Source organism: Myotis nattereri (genome assembly GCF_964212035.1).
Source record: "Myotis nattereri genome assembly, chromosome: 1".
In the NCBI taxonomy this organism is placed as follows: Eukaryota; Metazoa; Chordata; class Mammalia; order Chiroptera; family Vespertilionidae; genus Myotis; species Myotis nattereri.
In genome coordinates, this window is record NC_138075.1 from 163983759 (window position 1) to 163996956 (window position 13198).

Below are 13198 nucleotides of genomic sequence, written 5' to 3' on the forward strand. Positions count from 1 at the left end.
TGTAGTGAAAGTGGAGACTCTTAGTCAAATGCTGTAAGAGCCATGAACAAACGCCCCAGAAAAAACAACCAAAAAGAAAACATTTTAAAGATTCAGTTCACTTACAAGGATTTGAATTTAGCAAACCTCAGTTACTTAAGTTTGTAAAGGAAAAATGTGCTTTGCCATCACTACCTTTTAAGCGTTTCTTTCTGACTTTACTGGCATTTCCCCCCTCCAGATAGCATTTACTAGTAGAGTAAGTGTTTTCAACATACAGAACAAATACCTTGTGAATAAACATCAATTTCACACAACCAGAAACAAAAACCAAAATCAATAAATCTGCTTTAGGCATTTGAGAGAAACCCTGTACTCGAAAAAGGAGAGTTATAGTGTTTTAAGTAACTAGGAAACAGAACTCAAAAAGCCTGACTCCTAGCTCTAAACGTTTCTCAACATGGCCTCACGGCACACAGAAAAATGTAGTTGGGAACTTTCTGAGCTCCTGGTTTATTTTGGTATCCGCATGGCAGCTCATGGGAGAAATGCTACCTAAGAGATTGATTTATCTATTTACTTCTTTTATATTATTCTTTTATTTATTTACTAGAGGCCCGGTGCACAAAAATTTGTGCACTCGGGGGGGGGAAGGGGGGGTCCCTCAGCCTGGCCTGTGCCCTCTCACAGTCTGGGACCCCTCAGGAGATAACGACCTGCTGGCTTAGGCCTGCTCCCGGGTGGCAGAGGGCAGGCCCAATCCCTAGGTGCAGCCCCTGGTCGGGGTCAGAGCAGGGCCGATTGGGGAGTTGGGGCACTGCCACTCTCACACTCAGGGCAGGGCCGATGGGGAGGTTATGGCTCTACCCCGTCACACACAGAGCAGGGCCCGTGGCGGGGGAGGGGGAGGGTTGGGGTGCCGCACCCTGTCACACACAGAGCCGCAGGGTGATCAGGGGGTTAGGGAGCTCCCCCCTGTCACGCACAGAGCAGGGCTGATCAGAAGGTTGGGGCGCCTTCCCCTGTCAGGAACAAAGCAGGGCGGATAGGGAGGTTGTGGCCCCGCCCCCTGTCACACACAGAGCCGCAGGGCGATCAGGGGGTTTGGGCGCTGCCCCCTGTCACGCTGATCCTGGTGCCGGGAGGCCTCGCGGCTCCGCTGATCCTGGTGCTGGGAGGCATATTACCCTTTTACTATATAGGATAGAGACGTGGTGCATGGGTGGGGCTGGCTGGTTTGCCCTGAAGGGTGTCCTGGATCAGGGTGGGGGTCCCCACTGGGGTGCCTGGCCAGCCTGGGTGAGGGGCTGAGGGCTGTTTTCAGGCTCGTGGGTGACTGAAGCTCCCAACTGCTCCTTTTTTTCTTTTTCTTTTTTATTCTGGGCCAGCTTTAGCTCTGGCTCCAGCTCTGAGGCCTCTGCTGGGTTCTATAATTGAGACACTGTATCAACTCCAGCTCTGAGATCCTGGCTCACTGAAAGCTGGTTTCTGGAGGGTTTTTTTAGCTTCTATATTTGTTACAATGTTTCAGACTGCAGGATCAGAGGCCGGCAAGGCAGGCGGGGAACGTTGGAGTCCTCTGTCACTGAAGCAAGCAAGCCTCATGTTAGTTTCAAGCTGCCTGGCTGCTGGCCGCCATCTTGGCTGGAAGTTAATTTGCATATCTCGCTGATTAGCCAATGGGAAGGGAAGTGGTCATACGCCAATTACCATGTTTCTCTTTTATTAGATAGGATTTTTAAAATTTATCTTTATTGTTGAAAGTATTACAGATGTCCCCTCTTCCCCCCCATTGACCCCTTCCACCCTCCCCAGGCCTTCACCACACTATTGTCTGTGTCCATGGGTTATGCATATATGCATATAAATTTTTTGTTTAATCTCTGCCTGTCCCCATCCCCAATTCTAGTATTATTTTTTTTAAATCTTATAACTAGAATCCTAAGGAAAATAGTGTTTCTTTGATACCACTTCTTTCATCTTCATCTATTGGTTTTTGGAAGAATAAATTGAATGAAGAGATGGCTAGATGATAGAGTTATATGTGGCATTTTCATGTTTTCCTGAGTCTGCAAGATTTAATAATGCCTAATATTTTACTGTACGCTTTGAGAGTTTTAAAGTTGCTCTCTAGTGAGGATTTAACACTATTGTATAAAAGCTGCAAAAATAGTGTTTTACTTATTGTTTTAAAAAATGCAGAATATTTTAGAAATAAAAGGATTGGGGTCACTAAAAGATTAAATATATTTTCTATTTTGTGAAACATGTTTCATTTAGATAATATATATTTTAAAATCCAAGGATATACATCAATATCACATATCCTTCATGTATATTATGTGTTGATCTATATCTTTGGATTTTTTGTTGTTGTTATGAACATATGTGTTCTCTTTGGGAAAAGAAAAGCTACCATATCACCTCAGAACAATTTCATTTGCATAAAAGACTGAAATTTCATTATCACAGTACATACTATAAATATGCAAACTAAGTGAAATTTTCTTTTAAGTTAAAAATAAAAACCGGAGATCACTTTTAGTATCTAAGGAGACATAACAGGAAGAAAGACTATTATTGTATTTTTTTGTTCCTAGATGAAGATTAGGAAATAAACTCTTTGAACTATGAAATTACTACATTTTAGCTGGAGGCACTAACAGATCATTAATTATTGTTAAGAACCTCCCAAGTGCAGTTTTTAAATTTCAAGTGTTCTTTCTATTGAGTTTCCCCCTTTTCCTCTCCCTTCTCTCTGTGATTTCAATTCCAAATTTAGAAGACAGGGTTCTTTGCTTTTAGGAAAGCTAAATCTCCTTCTCACTCTCTAAAAGGTTAACCAGCTCATGAAGGATATATGATATATGATTACTTTGAACAGAAATGCAAATACTTAATTCAGTGTTCTTGTGGGCCATTTTAGTGCCCACGTATTGGAATTACCTTTTAATTGGTCTTTTGCAGTCTGATTATATAATCTTAGAATTTATGTGTTGAAAGGGACCTTAAAAACCACTAGCCTTCTAGTTTTCCTCTCTTCCCTAATCTTCCTCCCTCTCCAATCTCCCCCCACCCCACCCCCAAGCAAAATTCTAAGCAAAGCTCCCAATTTATAAAGCAGGGAACAGCTGCTATGCTGGGAGCTTAGCGTCTCAGTGGGCTCAGCCATTCTCGGGCTCGCTGCACGGGGAGAGTGTGTAGAGGGGACAACGGGAGAGAAGGCATCTGTTCACCATTTATGCATCGAACTAGGATGAAGTCGGCGTTTGGCCTGTGCGTCTGAAGGCTGTGTGCACGCCCGTTGCCCGTTTCCAGGTCCCAGCACTCTGACGCCATGTAGTTCTACGAAGCAGTTTTGGCGCAGTCATTTTGATTAACATCAACCTTGCTTATGTTGAGTAAGTATTCAGGTTATTTATTATTATTACTCTTGTGCTTTGGAATGAGCAGGCTCAGAAAACTGCTTCATATGGATCCCACATGTGGCTTTCAAGTTAGCAGAAACGCAAAGGCTTCCAATTAATTTGCGCATAAAGTTTTGCATGTTGAATAGATTAAACTTGATGGCATAGGTATTATTTGAAATTCTTTGTCATCTCTAATATTGTTCGTATTTCACTTAACCGAGCTATTAGATGTTTGAAGATTCTGTGGTGATGAACTTAATCTATGAATTCACATATGTCCTATTTGGTTTCTTTTATTACCGAATGCATACACTCATGGAATTAATTTTGTTGTTCGTTATGCACTGATGAGCTCCAGATAGTACTAGGTAATATTTAAAAAAAGGGGGGGGTCTTTATTTCTAACCTTTCCTGCCCCCACCCCCAAAGCTAGGCATTGACTATTGCAGTGATGGCGAACCTATGACACGCATGTCAGAGGTGACACGTGAACTCATTTTTGGGGTTGATTTTTCTTTGTTAAATGGCATTTAAATATATAAAATAAATATCAAAAATATAAGTCTTTGTTTTACTGTGGTTGCAAATATCAAAAAATTTCTATATGTGACACAGCACCAGAGCTAAGTTAGGGTTTTTCAAAATGCTGACACACCAAGCTCAAAAGGTTTGCCATCACTGGACTATTGCAACATAAAAGATGGTGATTAAGAGACTACTTAGGGTCCGATATTGGCCTTGATACTTCTAAGCTGTGTAACTATGAACAGTTACTTCATCACGCTGAACTGTTCCTTTTGGGCAAAAGATGGGCAACAGTAGAGCCTACCTCTAGGAAAATTGTAGAGACTCAACGAGACGACACACGCACAACCCTGAGAGGGTGAGTGCTCAGTGAATGCTGACCTTGTAATCCAGTGCGGAGTAGATATCACAGCGCAGATGCAGGCGTTGGGTTCATTATCACCCAGGAAAGGTGTGGCCAGTGTCTAGGAACCTCAACTTCCCATGTCAGGGGCGTGCAGTCTGTATGATAGAACTTGCCACTCATGCAAGGCTCTGTCGTTTCCTGTTCTTCACTCACTGGCGGAGATTGTATCTCCATGCTTTCCTTTGGCAACTGGATGTCTGAGAAATTCCTAGCCAGGGCAGCTGCTCGATGCCCCTCTCTTTTGGACCTTAACTTCCTCTCATGTTTAGCTGCAGCTGTCCCCCAGGCCCACCCCGGCTGACCTGACCAGCCGTCTGCTTCCATATCACAAATGTCAGCATGTCTCATGTCTTGCCTTGAGGGTCACTTCTGGGTTTTGTTTTTTTAAATGGTTGTATATGGAGAGCATTACAGTTCCAACAAAAATAATATGAAGATGGCTGGGAAAATGCCTAAAGTAGAGTAGATATCCAATAATTATTGAAATACTGTAAGTTAGTCGAATCTAAAATAATTTTCTTCACTTAGGAACAAAACTAATATCCATTTGGGCCCCTCTGCAAAAATGTGTTATGCACAAGTATGATGGTTAACTTATTAATATGTAATTTATTCTGCGATAATTACAGATTTTCTAATCTAGTTCATATTTACATGCTTACAAGTGTTTGTTACAAATTGTGCTTGTGGGCTATTGAACTTTAAGCAACCAGGCATCTTAAATGGTTTTCAGTATATGGGAAGTCAGAAGTATAAGTCTGGACAGTCATTGACGTTATAATGAAAGGAAGCTGCTTCCTTCTCTGAAGTTAGTGCCTTTCAGAGTGTGAGCATGTGCCAAGGGGAACTTTGCCTCATTGTTTTCTGTTTTCTGACCGATCACAAGTGGTTTCTCTTCCTTTAACTATATTGAGGAAAATTTCTGGGACTACAGTTTTGCCCAGATTGAGATCAGCTTCTATCCTGTCCACTGTCCATTTATTAGTTTTTTTAAAGTACATTTTTAAACAACGATAAGTTTCAAAGGTAGAGGGGGTAAAACAAAGGAGAGGAGATACAAAGGCTGCATTGAGGGGAGATGTGCTTGGGGGGGGGGGGGGTCCCAGACTGTGCCATTGGACTGAACGATTACATTATGGGTGTTTCAAAGTACCCTTCCTGTGAGGGGCATTTGCTGCTCATTTTACAATTCATGACCCGAAGGCTGCAGTGGGAATTCCTGTGGAGCAGTTGCTGGGACTATGATCCCCATAAGGGTGGTCGTCTCCATTTAGGAATACACCCGGGTTGTGGGGAGACACTCCTGCACAGGCCTCTTGTGTTTTTTAATGTCCTGCTAGGTGTGCCAAGAATGCTCTTTACTGGGCCATTTCTTAGGGTTATGTTTGCAGCGAGCAACCTTGAAGGATGAGGTGATGTCTCTCTTGGGGACAAAGAGCAATCTCACTGCTTAGGGTAAAGCAGCAGGTTCCCTAAGCACAGGTTCCTCGGCTGTGATGGGACCTTAAGAGCACATGCAGCTTCCACCCGGGGCCCCTTAGCACCATCCCCATTAGAATCTGGGGGCCAGGAGGACCGACACAAACACGCTGTGCCGTGAATAATAAAGTCCTTTGCCTTTGACCCAGGAGTCGTGTGTCTTCTGCCAGCTTCTGTGAATGCAGACATACCTCAGAGATATTATGGGTTTTGTTCCAGACCACCATAGTAAAGCGAGTCTCGCGATAAAACGAGACCTAACGTTTTGCTGGTGGAGTGCCTTGCCTTCAATTTTAAAACACTCAACATCTGTGATGCGCAGTAAAGAGAAGCACGAGATAGCGAGGTATGCCTGTAGCAACCGGCTAATTTATTACCTTGTAGGTAGGGTAAAGGCAAATCAAAGCCAGACGCAGGTGCACCGTGTAAAAGTTGAATGAATACACAGCCAGTTAAATGTGTTCAGATGTGTCCCGTGTAGAACATAATCACCTGGGCCTAACCTGCAAATCATGGGGTTAAGAAGGCGATGGTGGGTGGCTCCTCGGAGCTCCTCGGGTCTCTGAGACCTGATGAGGGCTTCTCAGGCACGTTGTCTCCGTGGCACTGGCCAGGATGTCTCGGACCAGGAAGTGTGGATCCTGAGGCAGAGGTGAGGTGTACAACGGACACCTGTGAGTGGCTGATTTGGAGAGTGCAGAGCAACAGCCTCCAGGGTTCTGGTGGCGGGGAGACAGCCCAGAAGGCTGGGAGCCTCGGCAGCCCTGGCGGGCACCGACGGGACAAAATGCAGAGATCGCCAGACATCTGGCCTGAAAGAACAGACAGGGGTGGGGCGGCCCGGGCCGAGGCAGCGGGCCAGGGCTGAGGAGCGGCGGGAGGAGCCGCCTCAGAAACAACGTGGCTCTGCTGCAGTTGGACTAGGGCAGAGCATTTGTTTGCATTTTGACGTTTGCAGAATGAATTTGTTTTCAAGCAATCAGTTAACCAGCCTATTGGGAAATGACACTGAGGTCACCTCCGAGCTGGTTTGGGCATTTAGAGAAGCATTCATAATTAACACCCGCGGCACCGACCAAAGCCAAGGAAGAGCATTTGTTCGGAACAGTACTTTTGGTTTCTGTGTTTTCCTTTGTGACATACCTGTGAACGTGTGTTTACCTGTTACCTGCAATAGGTGCTCCTTCCCATCAAAAGATGAATGCCTCTGTGGCCATGACACTTGACATGAAGCGTCTAGGTGGAGAGACGACTCTCAGAGCTCAAACAGAGACGATAAGATGTTGAAACCCTACTCCGTAGTTTCCAACACGAATCTTACTGGCATTTAGTCAGAACCTAATTCTAAATTATATTTTTAATCTGTTTCATAATATGTGAAAATTATTTAAAAAGCCACCAATTTAGATCCATGATGGCTTCTGGAACCTAGCGATTTGTGGTGTAAGTAAACCATTGATCAGGAAGTGGGTTTTAATGGGGCGATATCTGAGGGAGTGACCCTCTCTCCCTGGGGGCACCACCGCGTGTAGCTGCGCAGGCTGGGAACTGCACAGCTCCCTCGGGCGAGCGCCATGCTCCCGGGAGTTGTCCAATGTGGCGCTTGCTGTGCGTTGGGCAGTCACCCAAAGGTTTCACTAAGTGGCATGTAAGATGGGCGATCTTTTAAGTTGAGTGGGTTCAGACCTGCTGTTAGCACCACCTGTGCCTTGCACCTCTTGAGGAGGAGCCTGGTGGTGGTGAGGGTGGTGAGGTTTGGGGCCAGGAGCTCCTTGCCCAGGGAGATGGTTTCTCAGTCTGACAAGGACTACTCGGGTGCCTGAGGACCATACAGACTGGGCCAAGAAACCAGTCCAGGGCCCACTCTTTTTATATTTTTATTTTTTATCTTTACTCGAGGATATGTGTAATGATTTTTAGAAAGGAGGGGAACAGAGATAGAGAGAGCCAGCCAGACAGACAGAGACAGGGAAACAATGATGTGAGAAACATCCTGTATGCACCTCTACCTGGGATTGAACCTGCAACCTAGGTTTGTGCCCTGACCTAGGGAATTGAACCCATAACTTTTGATGTATGTCACGATACTCTAACCAACTGAGCCGCCCGACCAGGGCAGGGTTCCCTCTTCACTGGCCCAAGGAGCCCAAAAGACTTGCAGTTGCCTAATCTCTGCTACTGCATCCTAGAAGCCAAGTCATCCATTTCTTCGCTTATGCTAATGGGTGAAGAAGCTTGCTCACTCATGTGCAAAATAATTAACCCTCATTTGTAAGTAATTGTCTGCATTTACCATTGACTCTTGAAACCAGTATATTTGTTATCAAAATGAAGTGCTGCCAACCAAATATTTCCAGTTTCTTTACTTTCTTTTATATTGTGAAGTGTTATCTAGTTCAATGTACAGATAATAGAGATCATTTTTATATGGGAAGTTATTTTAATGCATACCTCTGCAAGCCCTCTTATCTAATAATAGACAAACATGGTAAGTGACCATACCTTCGCTATGCCTCCCATTGGCTAATCAGCATGATATGCAAATTAACCTCCAACAAAGATGGCACTAATTTGAATACTGCAGGCAGGACGAGACAGCGTGAGCCGCCATCCAGGTGCCCATGTGCAACCCCATAAGCCACCTGCCTGCTGTCTATGTGTGCAGCGCGGGGGCCGGTGGGGCCTGCAGTCCGTGTGCGATCCACCTGCCCCGCACCCCGCCCTGCCTGCCGCCCGTAAGGCCTGCCGTCCATGTGTGCAGCCCGCAGCTGGCGGGGTGGGGCGCAGCAGATTGCGATCCGCCCGCCCTGCCCCGCCGCCCACCGGGCCTGCCGCGTGCAGCAGGCAGTGGGGCGGGGCAACATGGCAGAGGGCCTGCCATCTGTGACCCAGCGCGGGATCCACGCCTGCCATCTGCCACCTGGGGAGCCGGCCTAAGCCAGCAGGTGGTTATCTCCCGAGGGGTCCCAGACTGTGAGAGGGCACAGGTCCGGCTGAGGGACACCTCCCCCACCCCCCGCCAGTGCTCAAATTTTTGTGCACCGGGCCTCTAGTTTTAGGAAATAAAGGCCAAGTAGTAACATACAAACTTTTATTCACCCTTCTGAAGGCCACATCCTATAACACTTAAAATTTTGCAGGGTGGACTTAGGATTTGGGTGGATACCAAGGGTTTGGGAATGGGCCCCAGCCCCACCCCATGGAGACACACCCGTGTTGCTTTCTACAATAGCCTTGTCAGTTCTATTTGAATTTTGATACCTAGAGCACAAGGAGAGCTTCCATCCTCATAGCTCGGCAGCATTACCAGCCCCAAATATGTTCCTCGTTTTTTACCTGGGCGAGCTGACAACCTTCCAGGAAGCCTGGAAGACAGATGTATGTAGCACACCCATTCCCCCTTCCCCGAGCAGAAGTGGCTACATCTGACGTAGGGTTTGGACTTGTGGAAGATAGGAAGATTGGCATCCTAAGGTCTGGGTTTGAACCTCACTCTGTTACTTTCTAGCTATGTCACCCTGGCTCATTTTAAGCTCGGTTTTCTCGGGAGTGAAGTGCGTGTGCTGGGAAACAGTTCTCCATAGAGTGCTCGTGTTTCTGTGCATCTTGCACGCTGAGGTACTGACTGCCTTTGTTCTGGTCTGTCTTTTCAAAGACGTTTGGATAGTAAGAAGCCCTGGAAGGTACATGCCCCTGAAAAAGCAATTTGGGTTCCATAAGTTCAGGGGTCCTCCGTTGTAGCGGAGTTCACGGTGTGAGCCCTCTTTGCCATGTCCTGCGGGAACTGCTACTCAGAGGAATTGGCGCAAATGCTGGCACCGTGGCTAGTGCTCTTGATTTGTCAAAAACCCCCGTTTGTCCTTGACCCAGGCATTTCATGTCTCCTGCCCGCATCTGGGAAACTGGTAGGCGGAGGCATTAGCTTCTAAGTAGGTTAACATCCCCGACCCTGAACAGCACTGCAAGCAATAATACTCGCCATCTTGTGTTCCTTTCCACCACCGGTCTCCGCCTTGGCCCAGGGTGTGACCTGTTCTCACTTGCGTTATTGTGGTCCTCCCTTCCTTCCCCAGCATTCCTTTCTCCCCACTCTCCTGCAGGGAGACTTCCCCAGGGGAAGATGGGATTGTGTCACACTTCCCTGCCTTAGAAACTTAAATGCTTCTTAATTCGGACAGAATGAAAACCAAACTATTATATAGGCTCTTACCTGTGTCTGACCTCCCAGGTTCCTGTTTTCTTCCCCAGCTGTGCCCTGTGAAGCAGAGAGGTAGGCATGTTTAATGTCCGTTATAAAACATCCAGGTTCCCTAGGGCCGGGGGTCCTCCACGGCGATGCTGTGTCAGCTGTGTTGGCCAAGGCCACCTGGTCCTCTTCCCGTTGCCCTGTGGGAATTGGGGCGTAGGAACCAGTGAGTTGTGAACTTACGTTTCCTGACTGAAACTTGGCACTTACCTCTGCTTCCAATAACATTTCCTCGTTTCTGTCTACCTTCTACGAACAGTATGGTATCTGCCATAAAGATGCGAAAGAATAAAGAGGTCATGAGTGCAAAGCACTTACCTCAGGGTCTGGTTAGCTGCTGCAGTTGTTCTTATAAGAGTTTGTTCCAGGATTGCAACCTTCAGGAACTCTTTGTTGCGCTCCCTTCACCCCCACCCCTCCCCACCCTTCAGGTACCCCTCGTTCGGCCACTTCGTCCTTTGGCATATTTTCTTCAGAGCTTTTTCAGACATAGTTTTCAAATCATCAGAAGCACACCAAAATCTACTATGATACTGAAAAGGAGTTTATCTGTTTTCCTTCTGACCCATTGAATGGCATCTATAGAAGAGGTCTGTGGAATTCTCTTCTAAGGAGTGGCTCTGAGCATTCTGTTCAGTTTTGCATTGCAGTCTCTCTCTCTCTCTCTCTCTCTCTCTCTCTTTCTCTTTCTCTCTCTCTCTCTCTCTCCTCTCCTCTCTCTCTCTCTCTCTCTCTCTCTCTCTCTCTCTCTCTCTCCTTTCCCCCTTTTAACACCCTATTTTCTACCTGAAGGTCCTTGATATACAACAAATTATTTGTTTCTAAAGGACAAATCACAGGTGGGTATAAATGGTTAATATACAAGCTGGCTATTAAGCTCTTTTACAAGCTGTCAAATCGTGGATTGTCTTCTGTCTGGCTAAGTCCACCATTGGGACCATTTTAAACAATGATGAAAATATAAAGACACAGTCAACAAATCCCTCCCTCATGTTGGAATTACACTTTACAGCCCCCTAGGGTGCTTGCCACAGTGGCCTTTTTGGTGTTTATTTGGTTAGGGCACCCATTTCCCCCTGGTCCTTGAGGTCCTGGGGCATAGGACTTGCATGGGGTTTCATTCTAGGTCTTGGCGAGGCCCCGCTCCTAGAGGCATTCCTTAAGTTGTTCTGAACGCATGAATGACTGAATAAGAAGGCGTGAGAGTGCTTGGTAAACTGTAAAACATCAGCCAAATGTGAACTAACTCCCCCCCTTCTCTGATGTGGAAAGATGTGCAGGAGATTTGCGGGGATGGAAAATGCCCATTCTGCGTGGCTTCCTCTCTGCTTGTGCTTCTGTCCTCTCCACCCCTCTCCCTGAAAGGTTAGCATGCCTGGCTGTGGAGAGAGTCCCACAGAGCGCATTATCCTGACTTCTGTGATCCATTTTAGTTCAAACATGGAGGGATTTCCAAAGAATAGGCATGTTTTGCCTCTTCTTCACCACCTCCAGTTGGGTTTCTATTCCCTTTAATCCTCCCCACCTAATTCTCACCACCTCTGTTCTGGTCTTTATCTGGAGAAATTTATCTCAGACACCATTTTTCCTCCCAGAGCCACAGACCCCTCCTTTGTGTTTCCCAGATACTTTCCAGGCCCCTTTTTGAGTTAGGGTGTGTCTGGTAAGATAAGGTGGTGGTGACTATATATTTTAAAATATTGCTACTGAGACAAAGCAGATCCCCGCCCCCCATTTACAGACTTCTTTTATATTAAACTAAAGGCCTGGTGCACAAAAATTTGTGCACTTGGAGGGGGTCCCTCAGCCCGGCCTGCGCCCATTTGCAGTCCAGGACCCCTTGGGGGATGTCCACCTTTTGACTTAGGCCCACTCCCTGGGGGAATCAGGCCTAAGCTTACAGTCAGACATCTTTCTGGCAGCCAGGGAGCCCTCAGGGGATGTCCGACTAAAGGCTTAGGCCCCCAAGGGAGCTGTGATGAGGAAGGTGGGGTGACAGAGGAGCCACGCTGTCCCGCCCTGCCACCCTGGGTTGGGTCACACACGAGATGCCCGGGCAGCCTGCCGATCACTCCTGCCCCGCCTGGCCACCCCAGGTCGGGTCACACACAGGACCCCCGCCACCCTGGGTGGCAAATAGCAGGCCCGGATGGTGGCGGGGCAGGCGGGATGGCACTGACCTGACCTGCCTGCAGTATGCAAATTAGCCACCATCTTTGTTGGCAGTTAATTTGCATATTGTGCCGATTAGCCTATGGGAGGCGTAGCGAAGGTATGGTCAATTACCATGTTTGTCTATTATTAGATAGGATATTTTATACATTTAATGAATTTACTTTATTGCAAATAATTACTCAAAAAAGAAAAAAGGTGGATATAAAAGAAAAAGTGCATGCATTTGCATGTCAGTTGACAGTGTTTGAATATTTGAAATGAAAACTTCTCTAGGAAATCTGGGACATGACACTCTTGGGTGGGAAAACTGTGTACTGTGATCCAGGCTTTGGTCCCAGACAGTTTTCCTTTGTCGGTGTATGTAGGGCAAGGTGAAAAGCCCTTTGTCCCCATCTGCCCCAGAGATGGCATATGGAGGAGCGCTCACTCCCTACCACCTGAGCCTGTGACAGAGCTTGCTATTTGAGTGCATATTTGCCTGCTTGTGCTGTCAAGGTCACTGACAAAGCCAAAGCTTTACAAACTGAAGGGTAAGATTCAACTATACGTTGTTAGTAATTTTTATTGTGAGTGGTCATTTTTATGTAAGGGTGTGGGAATTCTTGGCTTGACTTATTGAAGAGGCTGGGTTCTATTCTGCTTTCTGTTTTTGATATACTTCATCAAAATTCAGTCTTTGGAAGTTGTGGTATAGGATAGTATAGCCATTGTAACCTAAATGATTCCTTTCCATTTATCAGACTGTCTCAAAGGGTGACTACCAATCGTTTTAAAAACAAAGTTGTTCATTGAACTGAAGAAATAAATGCAGACCACATGTGATTTTGCAATCCTAGGAAGGATCTGAGATTTGAATACCATCATGTAAATAAGAAAGGCAAACTTCCTGTGTCACCCATTTAATTACTTCTTCAACTGTATCATTGGGTGACATTACTACAGAGGTCACAGGAAACACTGAAAACGTGGAGTTGTTTA

At 46.3% G+C, this 13198-nt stretch overlaps 1 protein-coding gene across 2 annotated transcripts in view; it reads left to right on the forward strand.

The window, feature by feature from the left end:
• Positions 1-13198, forward strand: part of TSPAN5 (tetraspanin 5) — a 180342-nt gene that overhangs the window by 17203 nt on the left and 149941 nt on the right. The gene's annotated exons all lie outside the window — the stretch shown is intronic.